The sequence below is a fragment of the Sapajus apella genome, unplaced genomic scaffold, assembly GCF_009761245.1.
Source record: "Sapajus apella isolate SASKATOON/1434 unplaced genomic scaffold, GSC_monkey_1.0 scaffold66, whole genome shotgun sequence".
NCBI classification, from domain to species: Eukaryota; Metazoa; Chordata; class Mammalia; order Primates; family Cebidae; genus Sapajus; species Sapajus apella.
In genome coordinates this window covers 5,135,174-5,148,424 of record NW_022437006.1, presented here as the reverse complement: position 1 = coordinate 5,148,424, position 13,251 = coordinate 5,135,174, and the positions used below count along the sequence as shown (strand labels likewise).

General features: G+C 34.7%; 1 protein-coding gene and 1 long non-coding RNA gene across 5 annotated transcripts in view; one reads left to right on the top strand and one right to left on the bottom strand.

The window, feature by feature from the left end:
• CNTN1 (contactin 1) overlaps positions 1 to 13,251 on the bottom strand; it is a 367,550-nt gene that overhangs the window by 15,041 nt on the left and 339,258 nt on the right. The window lies entirely within an intron of this gene.
• LOC116530305 lies at positions 11,130 to 13,191 on the top strand. Its single transcript, XR_004259933.1, has 3 exons — positions 11,130 to 11,213; positions 12,075 to 12,079; positions 13,180 to 13,191. It is a non-coding gene; the product is annotated as an uncharacterized LOC116530305 (long non-coding RNA).

Below are 13,251 nucleotides of genomic sequence, written 5' to 3'. Positions count from 1 at the left end.
CAAGGTGACATTTACACAAAAGCGTGAGACAATTCTATCTGAATACTGCTACCACTCACTTGAATGTGTGGCCTCTCACAGGTACTTAATCTCTCTGCACTCCATTTACTTATCTGTAAAATTGGGAGTGGGTTTAAAATGCATAGTGGAAACACCTATTAATTGTGAATTTGCAATATGAAATGTAGTTTATTCATTTAAAAAGACATTTGATTTTTTAGTGAGAATATACTCAGTCTGGAATGAGACAGAGGAGACCCAGACCTTGGTATCTGGGTTCTAGTCTATAGAAATACACAGCATATGTGTAATGGATTCCATGGGTTTGTTTTATTCCCAACTTATATAAAATTTTTTACAAATAACATTCAAGTTTTTCATTTGTGATTAATTACCTACCGACCAGAGCCAGTTTATTAGATAATCCTTGCACTTGGCTTTGTAAATACCTGTTTGACAGAACATTCTTACATTTGCAGCCCTAACTTTATGGACTACATTGAGTTGCCACCAGGGATAACTTTTGGCAACCTCAATCAAAGTTAGAAAATTTGGGGAACTTCAAATGCCCACTTCATTTTGCCATACTTACAAAAAAACAAGTGCTAAATTATTCCTTCCACTGCCTCTACCTCGCCTTCTCCAAATTAGTTTTTGAGGCAAAGAGACAAGTAGAGACAGAGAGCAAGTATGTGTTCCACCGTGCCAAGGTTAATGGTCCCTCTTCAGTGCAAGGCTTGAGGGACCGCTTGAACACTGTAACTAGGACTTCTTGGACGTTTTCAGAAACACATATACATGGCCTTGTGAGTTTCTTTACAGATAAAGAAAGACTGTCCCTCACAATCATTCCCACACAAAAGTTGCTTGTTCTGTTTCTTTGCTTCTCTCTTTTTGGGGGGAGACTGGTTGGTGTTTGAGGGTACTAACAATAAAGAGAAAGAGTGAAACTAATTGGCCATGAAAGTCAATTTTCTTTAAACTTATTATAAGTGTATCTTAACAAAATAAATCCAAACTAAAGGAAGCAGATATAGTTTCCCACAAAACCCACCGAGTTCTTCTCAGTTCTTTGACATGAATTTGAGTAGATGATCTATTGCTCATGCTTATGTCTCTCTCTCTTCTTTTTTTTTTTTTTTTTTGAGACAGAATCTCGCTCTGTCACCAGGTGCCAGGCTGGAGTGCAGTGGTGCAATCTCGGCTCACTGCAACCTCCGCCTCCTGGGTTTAAGTAATTCTCCTGCCTCAGCCTCCGAAGCAGCTGGGACTACAGGTGCTCAACACCATGCCCAGCTAATTTTTGTATTTTTAGTAAAGATGGGGTTTTACCATGTTGGCCAGGATGGTCTCTATCTCTTGACCTCATGATCCGCCTTGGCCTCCCAAAGTGCTGGGATTACAGGCGTAAGCCACCATTCCCAGCCATGCTTATATCTTAAAGCCTATGCTCAAGGTCATGGTGAGGCACAGTGTTTGCTTGTAGGTGAGATAATGGAAGCTAAGAAGCCCACCCTATCATGAGACTAGCCATTACAACTATTCATTCATGGAGTCTATCTTGTATGGCCATCCATAAAATTATACAAGAGATGAAATATATTTAGGAGACACACATTTACATACTTAGTAGTAGTATCAGTATTTGTGGGAGAAATCATTCTCCAGTACCAGGTGGACAGGGCAAAAAGTTGCCCACTAAGTTTTCTTAGAACAGAAAATGCTTTAGGAAGATGAGGGCTGTGGGGATGACACAGAAAAGCTTCTGTTCAATTGGTGCTGTGACCCCCAAAGTAGAAATTGTATTCAGTTTCATGTGGTTCTTTTGTGAGACCCTAATTAGCACAGCCATTGAAATGGTTGGCCTGCCTGAGAGTAATTCCCATTTCACAAAGGGTAGATGCAGATTAAGTCCAAATTTATATTTTACCTCTGCTTTTCTTTGTAAATTAAAATCTTCACCTAATAATAAGGAAAATTCTGAAATTTAAATAAAGTGATGATTTAAAAATAAATGAAAAGATTCCCTTAAAATTATTTCATTTACTCATAATAATCTGGACAGTCTGAGCTATATGTCGTTAACAAATATCTGTTCAGTTTTTTTTTTTTTTTTTGGTTTGTTTGTTTAGACAAAATTCTACCCTGTCGCCTAGGCTGTAGTGCAAAGGCGCGACCACAGCTTACCAAAGCCCTAATTCCCAGGCTCAGGCAGCCCTCTCACTTCAGCCTTCTGAGTAGCTGGGACTAGAGGCATGCATGACCATACCCAACTGAATTTTTATATTTTTATAGAGATGAGGGTCTCACAATTTTGCCCAGGATGGTCTGGAACTCCTGAGCTCAAGCAATCCTTTCACCTCGGCCCCACAAAGTGCAGAGATTACAGGCATAGGGCACTGTACTTGGCCTTTAAAAATTTTTCTTAACCACTTAGTAAGTGCCTAATCTTTCCAGGGCATTTTACAACATTTATTTCACTAAATTCTTATATAGTTAAAGTATATATCATTATTTATATTTACAGATTAGGGACATAGGGCTCATATTTACATACCTAAAAGACAGTGAACTTGGGCATTGAATGTAAACCTGAATCTAAGCACAGTATTATTTCCTCTACCTCCTGGCTGCTTCATGAACATCTCTAAATATTGCTAGAGAATTCAGTGATGCCACCTTCCTTAATGTAATGAGTTGAGAGTTGAAAATGATTAGAAGTGTCTAAACACCTCAATAGCAACAACAGCCAATAATCCCATTCTGTCTATCACTGGTTTCAAATAGTGACTCAGTGACATTACTACAGTGGAAACTTTCTCAAGATAAAACTGGGGCAAAAAGTCCTGTTGATCATGAGTCATCTTTGGCTTTGGGGCTATGACAAATGAGTGATTCACCTGTTTGGGGCTGTATTTTGGTATTTAAGATTTTTCTTTCTAGTATGACCTTAAAATCATTTGTTTGTTAGACCTTGGGACTTTACTGCACAATTTAGTGTCATCGGTCTATCAAAAAGGATTAATTGGTGTCTCTTGGTTTTGCTATAATACACATGAAGGTCTTATAAGAAACTGTCTAAATTCATTGAATCTATTAAGAGGGTCATAAGCAGTTGACTCTTCTCTTTGTGCTTCCACAGCAGAAATTATTTTTTAGCTGTTTTAATAATAGTCTGAAATGTGTAAAGAGTCACTGGCTAGAATTGGACAGGAACTAAAAATTTTGTAAGAGATTGTGTTTGTTCACTTTCTCATCCTGAAGATATAAAATAATTCCAATCACTTTGGATTATATCTGCACAGAATTCCCTTGGTTCTGTTTATATATTCTTTAGACTTCCTTCTTTTTTGAAAAGGCTCATCCTTAGTTTCATGATGCTAAACCCTGAGATTTTAAATTCTTTTCTAATTCTTTTTAAGTTAAAAAAATGCAAAAAAGGAAAAAAAAAAGATTAACTTTCATCACTTTGGCAGGAGTTTATTTATAAAACCAACACAGTAGTTACTTATTTCCATTTGGAATTCTGGGAAATTCTTTAAGAAACCATTTTGTTTACATTGAACAAATCAAATTCCCACACAGTGAATGGAACTGAAATTCTTTCAATACCAGCATTTCTACCGGTATGGCCAGGCTTCTTTTATTCATTCCATCATACAATGTTTGGTTATTATTGCTTTTTCTCTTTTCAAGACTTGTGTCTTATAATACTCATTTAGCTTGACAGTGGAAACAGTGTTTTAGGTGTTTGTCGATGATATACTAACATGTGAAGTGATTCGTAATGAATTTTCTGAATGTCGACAGAAATGTTAGGGAAGCTAGGAAGAAGTTTGGGAGCACTGACTCATTTTGGATGTATTATGTCTTACCCAAACTGTTTTATCTCTTTACATGTTTTTTCCAGGTAGGGTTTCTTCTGTTTGTCACAGGACCACTTCTGTCTCCCTCTATACTCTGTATTCCCACCACTATTCCTGTAAAAAATGTCCATCCTCCTGCACTACTTAGTTCAGTTCATGAGATACCATGCACTTAATTATTCATAACAGAAAATGCAGTCATTTGCAAAATGCTCTTTCTTCCTCGCCTGTAATATATCAACCTCGGTCTCAAGTCCAACTGGTTTGATCTCCAGTATAGCTCAGAATTTCTCAATACACTTCACATCTATTGCCTGTGTGTAAGTTTAAGACCTCATCATCTCATCCTGAGATATAAGAAAAGCAAAGAAAAGAAATAAAAAACACCCCCAAAATCCCAGAAAACAAAAAGCAAAAACCACAAACTTAATCTTCCCCCTTTTTACAGTCTAAATATAACTTATATGCCAGCCATATCTCTCTACCTTCATTTTTTAATCTTCCATTCCAATTCACTGAATAAGACTTAAATCAAGCAATCTGCTCATCTAAACCAATAACAACTAAAGTGCTTAGTTCAGAAATATGAACAAAATCTTATATTGATATTCCATATTCTAAGAATGACAATTGTTAGCTAACCATAGGTTGATTTTATTTTATATATATATATATATGTGTGTGTGTGTGTGTGTGTGTGTGTGTGTGTGTGTGTGTGTGTGAACATATTTCACCAAGCTAAATTAGCTGCACATTAAACTTTAACAATTTTTTTTTTACTTGTAAAGGGTCTACTAATGTACTTGTGATATTTTTAAGTGTGATTTAGCCCCTTTCTTGCTTTTTGTAGTGATTATGCTCTATTTTAAGTTAAGCCTGTGTTTAGAATATAATCTTGGACAAGGAATACATGGCTGTTTCTTTAGCGGAGCATATTTAGATAATACTTTAATTTGACTATGTAATTGGTGCTTTAAATATGTTATTTTTAACTAAATCAGACGAATTTTCCACTTGTACAGATGGAGTCTAGAAGATTAAAATAATGTAATCTGAGTTGATTTAATTTTTCCTCCTCCAAGAATCATGCGGATTCTGTCAGTTTTGATAATGGTAGATGCTATGTCAGGTCCTCTTCCAAATAGTTAACAAAATTTGGTTTGCAGTTGGAGAGCTAGAAATTTCAGCTGTGCCTATCTGGCATTCACTGTTTATTCTGCAATATAGTAGCTACTTATAGAATGACTTGGGTATTTCTGGGCATCTCTGTTTCTCTTCTCTTGTTGCTATGTCATGACCCACTATCAAGTTCTTGCTAAAAATTGCCGTATGGAACTAATCACATCCTAACATAGTATAGAGATTAAGAGCACATGCTTTAGTGTTAGAACTAAATCATTTGAATTCTGGCTCCTAGCTTAACCAGCTGTATGACTTTGGACCAGTTACATAAACTCTCTGAATTTCAGTTACTTCATCAGTAAAGTGGTGATAGTAACATTTATGTAATTGTGTGATTGTAACAGAGATACAGAGTACATTGCTATCGTAAATAAATATTTCATGATTGATGACTCTTTGTATTATTATAGCTGGAATTATTTTCTGACCTGTTTCATTTGTTGAAAAATAAGTGCCATTTGTCTGTGGCCTTTGCAGGCCACATTCCAAAGAATTCTAGTAACGGATTCAGGAGAGAAAATGTATCTGGCCAGGCCCAAACTGAAGGGCATTAATTAGAAGGTAGCAAGTGGGATTTAGGATACCTCTTAATCTAAGCTGGGAGGAATCAGGGCTCTTCTGACTATAGCTTAACTACTTTGCATCTCCAAGGTTGTGCAAACTCAAAAACGGATCTAGGTACTGAGGTACTTGTGCTTCTTTCAAAGTAAGAGCAGATCCTTGGCTGTAATGCCCCTATATGGGAAGCCGAGAGGGAAGAGAGAGGAAGTCACTGCTGAGAAAGGTACAGGGACGTGATCCAACTTATAGATAAATATGCTGGGTGTTTTAACTAAGTGGGCAGGAACCATCTATCTGTGATGAAAATGTGTCATTCTGTCCAAGTCATTTTTCTTTCTTTAGGATTGCTTCTCAAAGTTTTAATACAACAGGAAAAAACTTAACTGCCAAACCTCCATTCATGTATTTCAGTTTATTAAGAACCCACTACTACTGTGGTCAGTACTGGGTGCAGAAATGGCCTTTCTTCATCTCAAGAGATCATGGTTGAATGATAATAAGCCACAACTGTAGTATGGTGTGGTAGATATAGTTGGAGTTAGAATGCTAAAGATATGAGGGGAGTAAAAGGAGGTACTTCCACATGGCAGCAGAAAAGGCAAGGAGGAGGGAAATACACTAAGAAAGAAGAGATTAGGCAAAATATATGAAGGGGTTTTAGAAACACCCTCTATCATGAAGATAACAAAATATTTACTGAGAAATGAATTGCTAAAAAAAGAAAAGCTAGTGAAAGTTATCCTGGATATTCACAAAAAGTAAACTCTTATTCTAAGCCATTACAATACTCTAAGTTAATGTAAAATTTTAGTTGATCCTCTCAGGTATATTAATTTGCATTTCATTGATTCATAGACCATTCCAAAAGAATAAAAACATATAATTCCCTTAAAACTACAAGATATTTTATCATCTTATAGGACATCAATTTTATAGAAGTTAAATACATATTCTGTTAGACTATATTTCAAACAGAGTTGTGCAAATGTCAGAGAAGTTATTAATCTGGAAGAATAGCCACAACAGAAATATTTGCTACTTGGAATGATGCCTAATCTTTAGTTTTAAAACTTGCAGTGTTGCATTTCATCTAATTAAAAATGGCTGAAGACAAACCACACATGACCTACTGTTCATTGACTAATGCAGCAGAACTGTGTAGAAACTAGTAAATGATTGAAACAATATTTGAAAATTAACACATATAAATGGAAATTCATCAAATTTGCAAAAATTTAATCCGTGACTTGATATTCTCTAAATCATATAAGTACATTTAAGTACATCTAATAGCTAGAGAAAGATTCTTTAAATGTGACATGGCAACTGATAATGTAATTTAAAGACATTATTCCATGTGAAGTACCTATTCATATGCTACCTTACAGAATGTATTAGCAAATGTTGAAGATAAATAAAACAACAGTTTAAATAAAAGATAAATAAAAGCAACAGTTATGCTTTGTGATAAGTGCTTTGGTTCATATTATCAAAAGGTTAATTATAAAGACAGGAAATTTATTTATGTTTAAAATGAGATAATTACCATTTCTCTTCTTGCTAAAGAGAGACTCTAATCGTATTCTCACTGTGATTTTTCATCTTTTGTATAACAAACCTTGCCTCATAAATGTTATATTCCAGGAAAAATAGATATATAAAAATATATAAGATATATAAGATATTAGGCATTGCCAACAATATCTACTTAATTTGTAGAAAAATACAGTCAAATATGTTCTAGGAAATATGTATAATACTGTTTACTGTATATTTTATATCTTTTTTTCTCAATATCAGTGCTATAACTCCTAGCAAAATCTATTACTAATTTTATCATTCTCAGATTTTAGAAAAATAAATCTTACTCCAGAAAGGATAGTATAGAGACCTTAAGGCACTGTATAGTCCTAAATAATGAAATAACAACAAGAAAGCATACTCATTTTCACTTTAAGTTGAGAATCATATAACTTTTCTTCCTTTGAGGAAAGGGAATTAGCCTCTAAAATTCAGATATAAAACATTTTTCCTTTTATAATTATTTTATCTGGCTTATAAAATATTGATTATTGTTTTATAAATTTCCTTGAAAATAATTAAAAGCTGGCATACCATATGTATTTTTAAAGAATGAAAGAAGAATCAGACAGTAGAGTTTTGGGGACTCTGGCCTTAGTGACACATTGTATTTATTTTAAAAATGGGTGGAAAAGGATTAAAAAATCAGAGTAAGAAAATGCTAAGTTAAATGATCCTTTGTTTTTTTAACTGAATCCAAAAGTTCAACAAGTTTGATAATAAGTATGAGTTAAGGCCGGGCGCGGTAGCTCACGCCTGTAATCCTAGCACTTTGGGAGGCCGAGGGGGTTGGATCATGAGGTCAAGAGATCGAGATCATCCTGATCAACGTGGTGAAACCCCGTCTCTACTAAAAATACAAAAATTAGCTGGGCATGGTGGCACGCGCCTGTAGTCACAGCTACTCGGGAGTCTGAGGCAGGAGAATTGCTTGAACCCAGGAGGCGGAGGTTGCAGTGAGCCGAGATCGTGCCATTGTGCTCCAGCCTGGGTAACAAGAGCAAAACTCCATCTCAAAAATAAATAAATAAATAAAATAAATATGAGTTAGCATTATATTATTTGTAATGACATTTAAATATACATTAGTTGTTTTAAAATCTGTTAAAGATTAGTTAAAAGTTCTTGATGATGACAGTCCCAGGAGTAAAAGCAAAAAGAATAACACATGGCTGCAGGGAGCTACAAAAGATATGTTCAAACATTCAAATCATCAATATAAAGGGCAAAATAATTAACCAAATCACAAAAGAACAAGAATTTCCAGAAATAAGCAACTTTGTAAAGGACTAACTCTGCATTATTGGCAAAAAAAAAAAAAAAAATAGTGAAAACATAAAAGAGACAAAAATCTAAATAAATTTTATCTGGGAACAACTTTTTCCTCTATATGAAATTCATTTTGGGTATCATATGTCCATGGCAGTGTATTTCTATGTTTAGTAGTTTAGTCAGCCATTCATAGTGACTGCATAAAAAAAAGAATGTCTTTTTATTTATAAAAACCAAGGCTTTCTAAAAAATAAACTTAGAATATATAAGGTCATGAAAGCACTTGAGATACTTGGAAGAATATGAGAATTATGAAGGCTATATTTTTCAAATGCTATAGCATCATTATTTTTTATACTTCAAATCTTTATCAAATTGGTTTGCTTTGTATTTTAGACTTCTTGGATTACAATATGTAATCTCAGAATTACACGTCAGTTACCTATTTGCTAAGAAAATTTATTATACTAAACATATAAGTGCTTTTTAATTGTGTTCGTTTTTCTTCTTATGCCCATTTTAAGAATTTTCTCTTTAGATTTTATTGGCTCTTACATTTTAGATGCATTCTTTATAACTTTAAGTAATATTTCTAGAATTTATTTTTGGATAAAATTCAATTAGAAATAATATATTGGAAATCTGATTCATGTTTTATAGTTCTTGAGGATAAATAAGTGCTCTTAAGGCATTTATTATTGAAGTGTTTCAGATATTGTAATCCAACAGTATTTAACTCAATAACTTTCTTTGCCAGTTAATTGAAAAAACAAATACTGAGTCAAAATGATTCGCCAGGTTCTTTGGGGGCTAAAACATAAATATTTACTTATGAGTTATAGGCTACCTCATAGAAAAGGCTTTCTGATCACTTACAAAGATAAAGTATGATAAAAACAAATAAGAAAATTGAGAGAAAAAAAAGTTAGGAAAAATGATACAAAACAAGATAATACCAAAATAGCAATATCAACTAAAGCTAGTATGAATATTGACAATATTTATTGGGTCTGTGATGTTTCAGGCACTTTTTAAAGCCATTGCACATATATTCACACATTTTAAAGTAAAATGTACAATACTTTATATACTTTGCTAGAGGCATGTAGCATTTTTGGCTCTGACCTTTGGCATGCAGTGCAAACAAAGAAATACATCAGTCATTAAGTGTATAATCCAAAAGATAAAAACAAGTAATGCCTTAGGAAAAGCTTATCTACTTTTGGTCTTAAGATGAGAGACACAGTTTAAGGAACAGTCTAGTTGGGCAGATATCCAGGATATGATCTGTACTGCATGCTAACACAGTACTAGAAATAAAACAAATTGGGAAAGCATATTTATCACAATATTCTTCTCCCAGAGTTCTTTTAAAGTAGACCACTCTACTGAAGGAAGATGTTGATAAGCTATTTAGAGGGTATGTGTGAGTGTGTTTAAGCTATTTAGAATGTGTGTGTATGTGTGTGGAAGCAAGAGAGAGAGAGGGAGTGTGTGTGTGTGTGTGTGTGTGTGTGTGTGTGTGTGTATGTAGAATGAGTCTCCTATTCAGTACATTCCAATAAATAATATCTAGAGTGCTTGTGGAAAATAGATTATTTAACTGTAGGATTTTTTTTCTTTTAGTGTGTGTTTGTGTGGGGTGGATGTTGAGGAGATGTACTGTCCAGAGTTTAGACAGAAGTGATCCTCCCTGCATTCTTCCTCTAACAAGATCTCATATTCTCCATTAAATAACTAGTGTACAGGAATTTCAAGACTCCTCATTTAATGCTAATATTAAAGTGTTTTATTTAAACATGAAATATTTATTTATTGGCCTAGACCAGGGTGCTCACTTCTCTAGGTTCAGCCCTACCTCAACAATCGTAGAATAATATGACGGTAGATTTTGTGTATTTTTATTTGGTTTTGTTTCTGTTTTTATGTTATTTTTTTTTTTTTTTTTTTAAATAAAATGCCCTCAATCTAAGCCAATAGCATAATAGCAAAGTACAATTCAATACAAAATTAATTCTATAAGATCACAAAACAATATATTCTAAAAACACAGCTCATTGAAGTTTTGGACTGATTGATTTGTAGAATTTACTGTGTCTCCAGGGAATGGATGGAGTGATAATCTCCACCGAGCATGCCTTCTCAATAGGACCAACAAGGCCTCCAACTAAGTGAAAGTTGTTTCTTGTGGGGTGGAAAAATCTGAGATTTCATAATACTCTTGGATCACTAAAGGGCTACACCCGAACATAAACAGCTATACAGATTTTTGGTATTAAAATTTCGTAAGTGGTAACACCTGGAAAAATAATGTGTAACAAGGCTTCCTAGGTAGGCAATAATGAAGGAAGTTTGAGAAATACTGATATAGAGTATTATCTTTCCCAGTCATACTTCTGGTTAGAATTAGGTGACAAAGGTTTAAGATATATTTTTTAAAAAGCAGGTTTTAATTTACTCATTTATGGCTCATATCAAAGGTGGACACTATTATTCTCATTTATACAGAAAGAGAACATACCTATGCTAAATAATCAAGGCATATAATAATGATTTGGTTCTGTGTCCCCACCCAAGTCTCAGGTTGAATTGTAATCCCCGGTGTTCCAGAAGGACCTGGTGGAAGGTGATTGGATCATGGGGGTGAATTTCTCCTTTGCTGTTTCTGTGATAGTAAGTTCTCATGGTATCTGGTTGTTTAAAAGTGTATAGCACTTGCCCCTTCTCTCTATCTTGCCACTGTGTGAAAATGTGCTTGCTTCCCCCTTTCCCTTCTGCCATTATTACAAGTTTTCTGAGGCCTTTTCAGCCATGTTCCTGCGTAGCCTGTGAAACCGTGAGTCAATTAAACCTCTTTTCTTTATAAACTACAGTTTCAGGTAGTTATTTATAGAAATGTTAGAATGGACTAATAAAGCATATAAATGATAAAAACATCCACAAATTTATAATAATAATATAAACAGCTTGGCCAGGTGTAGTGGCTCACACCAAATAATCCCAGCACTTTGGGAGGCCTAGGTGAGAGGATCACCTGAAGTCAGAAGTTCAAGACTAGCCTGGCCAACATGGTAAAATCCTGCTTCTATTGAAAATACAAAAATTAGCCTGATATGGTACATGCATCTGTAATCCCAGCTACTAGGGAGGCTGAGACAGGATAATCATCTGAAACTGGGAGGCAGAGTTTGCAGTGAGCTGAGACTGTGTTACTCTGCACTCCAGCCTGGGTGACAGAGTGAGACTTTAGCTTTAAAAAAAAAAAAAAATTATAGACGTCTTAATTAGTGAAATCAAATAAACAGGCTTATTTCCCTAATTAAAAGAAATAAAATAAGCAGGCTTATGTTTGCCAGAAACAGGCTTATATATCATGAGCTGGGGACTTAATGGTAGTGACCAAGATTGACAAAGATTAGGCAAAATATGAATATGAATATGATCTAGTTCCCTTCTAAGATAGGAAGTCATTAAAGCTTTTGTGCAGAGACATGAGAAGCTGACATATTTTAAAATAATCACTGTGATCATTTTGTTGAGAATGAATTGTAGGTGTTAAGCACCAAGCAAAGAGCAAAATTAGATAGCTAATGCAGCAATCCTGGAGATGAGGCACAGTGGCTGGACCCTATGATGGGAGAAGGAGAGATGGGTGTTTCTAAATACATTTTGTTAGTAAAATCAGCAGGATTTCTTGATGAAATGAATGTGGTGTGTAAAGAAAAATGACACCAAAAATTACTTCGAAGAAAATTGGAGATACTTCATTAAGATGGGTAAAACTGCAGAAAAAGGAAACAAAGGGCAGAGAGGAAGAGTTCAGTTTGGATGTCTGAATGGAGATAGCAATCAGGCAGCTGAATAAATCAGAGAAGACTGACATTTGATTGTTCTCAGCAAATACATGCCATGCACTTAAAGCCTTGAGACTGCATGAGATTACTTAAGGGCTAAGAGGAAAAGAATTATTGACTTACTGAGTCCTGGGAGATTTTTAAGTTCAAAGGTTGGAATGATTACCAGAAACCAGAAAAGAAGGCAGAATACCAGCTGGTAAAGGGAAAGTAATTATCAAAAAAGACTGTTGCCCAGAAAGCCCAGAAAGAGAAAGTGGTCATATGCATCAGTGCTGCTAAGAGGTTGAGTAAGGAGAGGGCTACTCCTAAATTAGAAACATGGAGGTCATTAGTGACCTTGACAAGAACTGTTTTAATAGGATGTTGAGGTAAAAATCTGATTGGAGCAAATTTAAGACAGAATTTTGGAAGAGGAATTGGGTGGTGAAGATGATAAATTTTTTTGTTGAATTTTACTTTGAAGAAAATAGAACATGCGTTAGTTACTGGAAGAGATTTTCTTTTCTTTTCTTTTTTTTTTTTTCTACCCTCCCTCCCTCCTTTCCTTCTTCATTTCCTTCCTTCTTTCCTTCTTCTCTTTCTCTCCCTTCCTTTCTTCCTTCTTCTTTCTTTCCTTCCTTCATTATTTTTCCTTCTTCTTTCAACTCTTGCTCTGTTTTGTTATATTTGTTTTCTCCCCCTTAAATGTGGGCAATATTGCAGAATACTTGTATGGTGATGAGAAAAGTAAAAAAGAAATAAAAGAAATATAACAATGTAGAAGAGGAAAGAAAGGATCGTTGAAGCAATATTCTTGAATTAATAAGACGTGTTAGAATCTGACTTCCATGTAGAGGCGTGTAGGAACATAGAGTATTCAGCCCGAGTCTCAGGAAGGAAGACAGGTCACATGGGCACATATGTAGATGTTGGCTGCTTCAGATTGCTTTTAT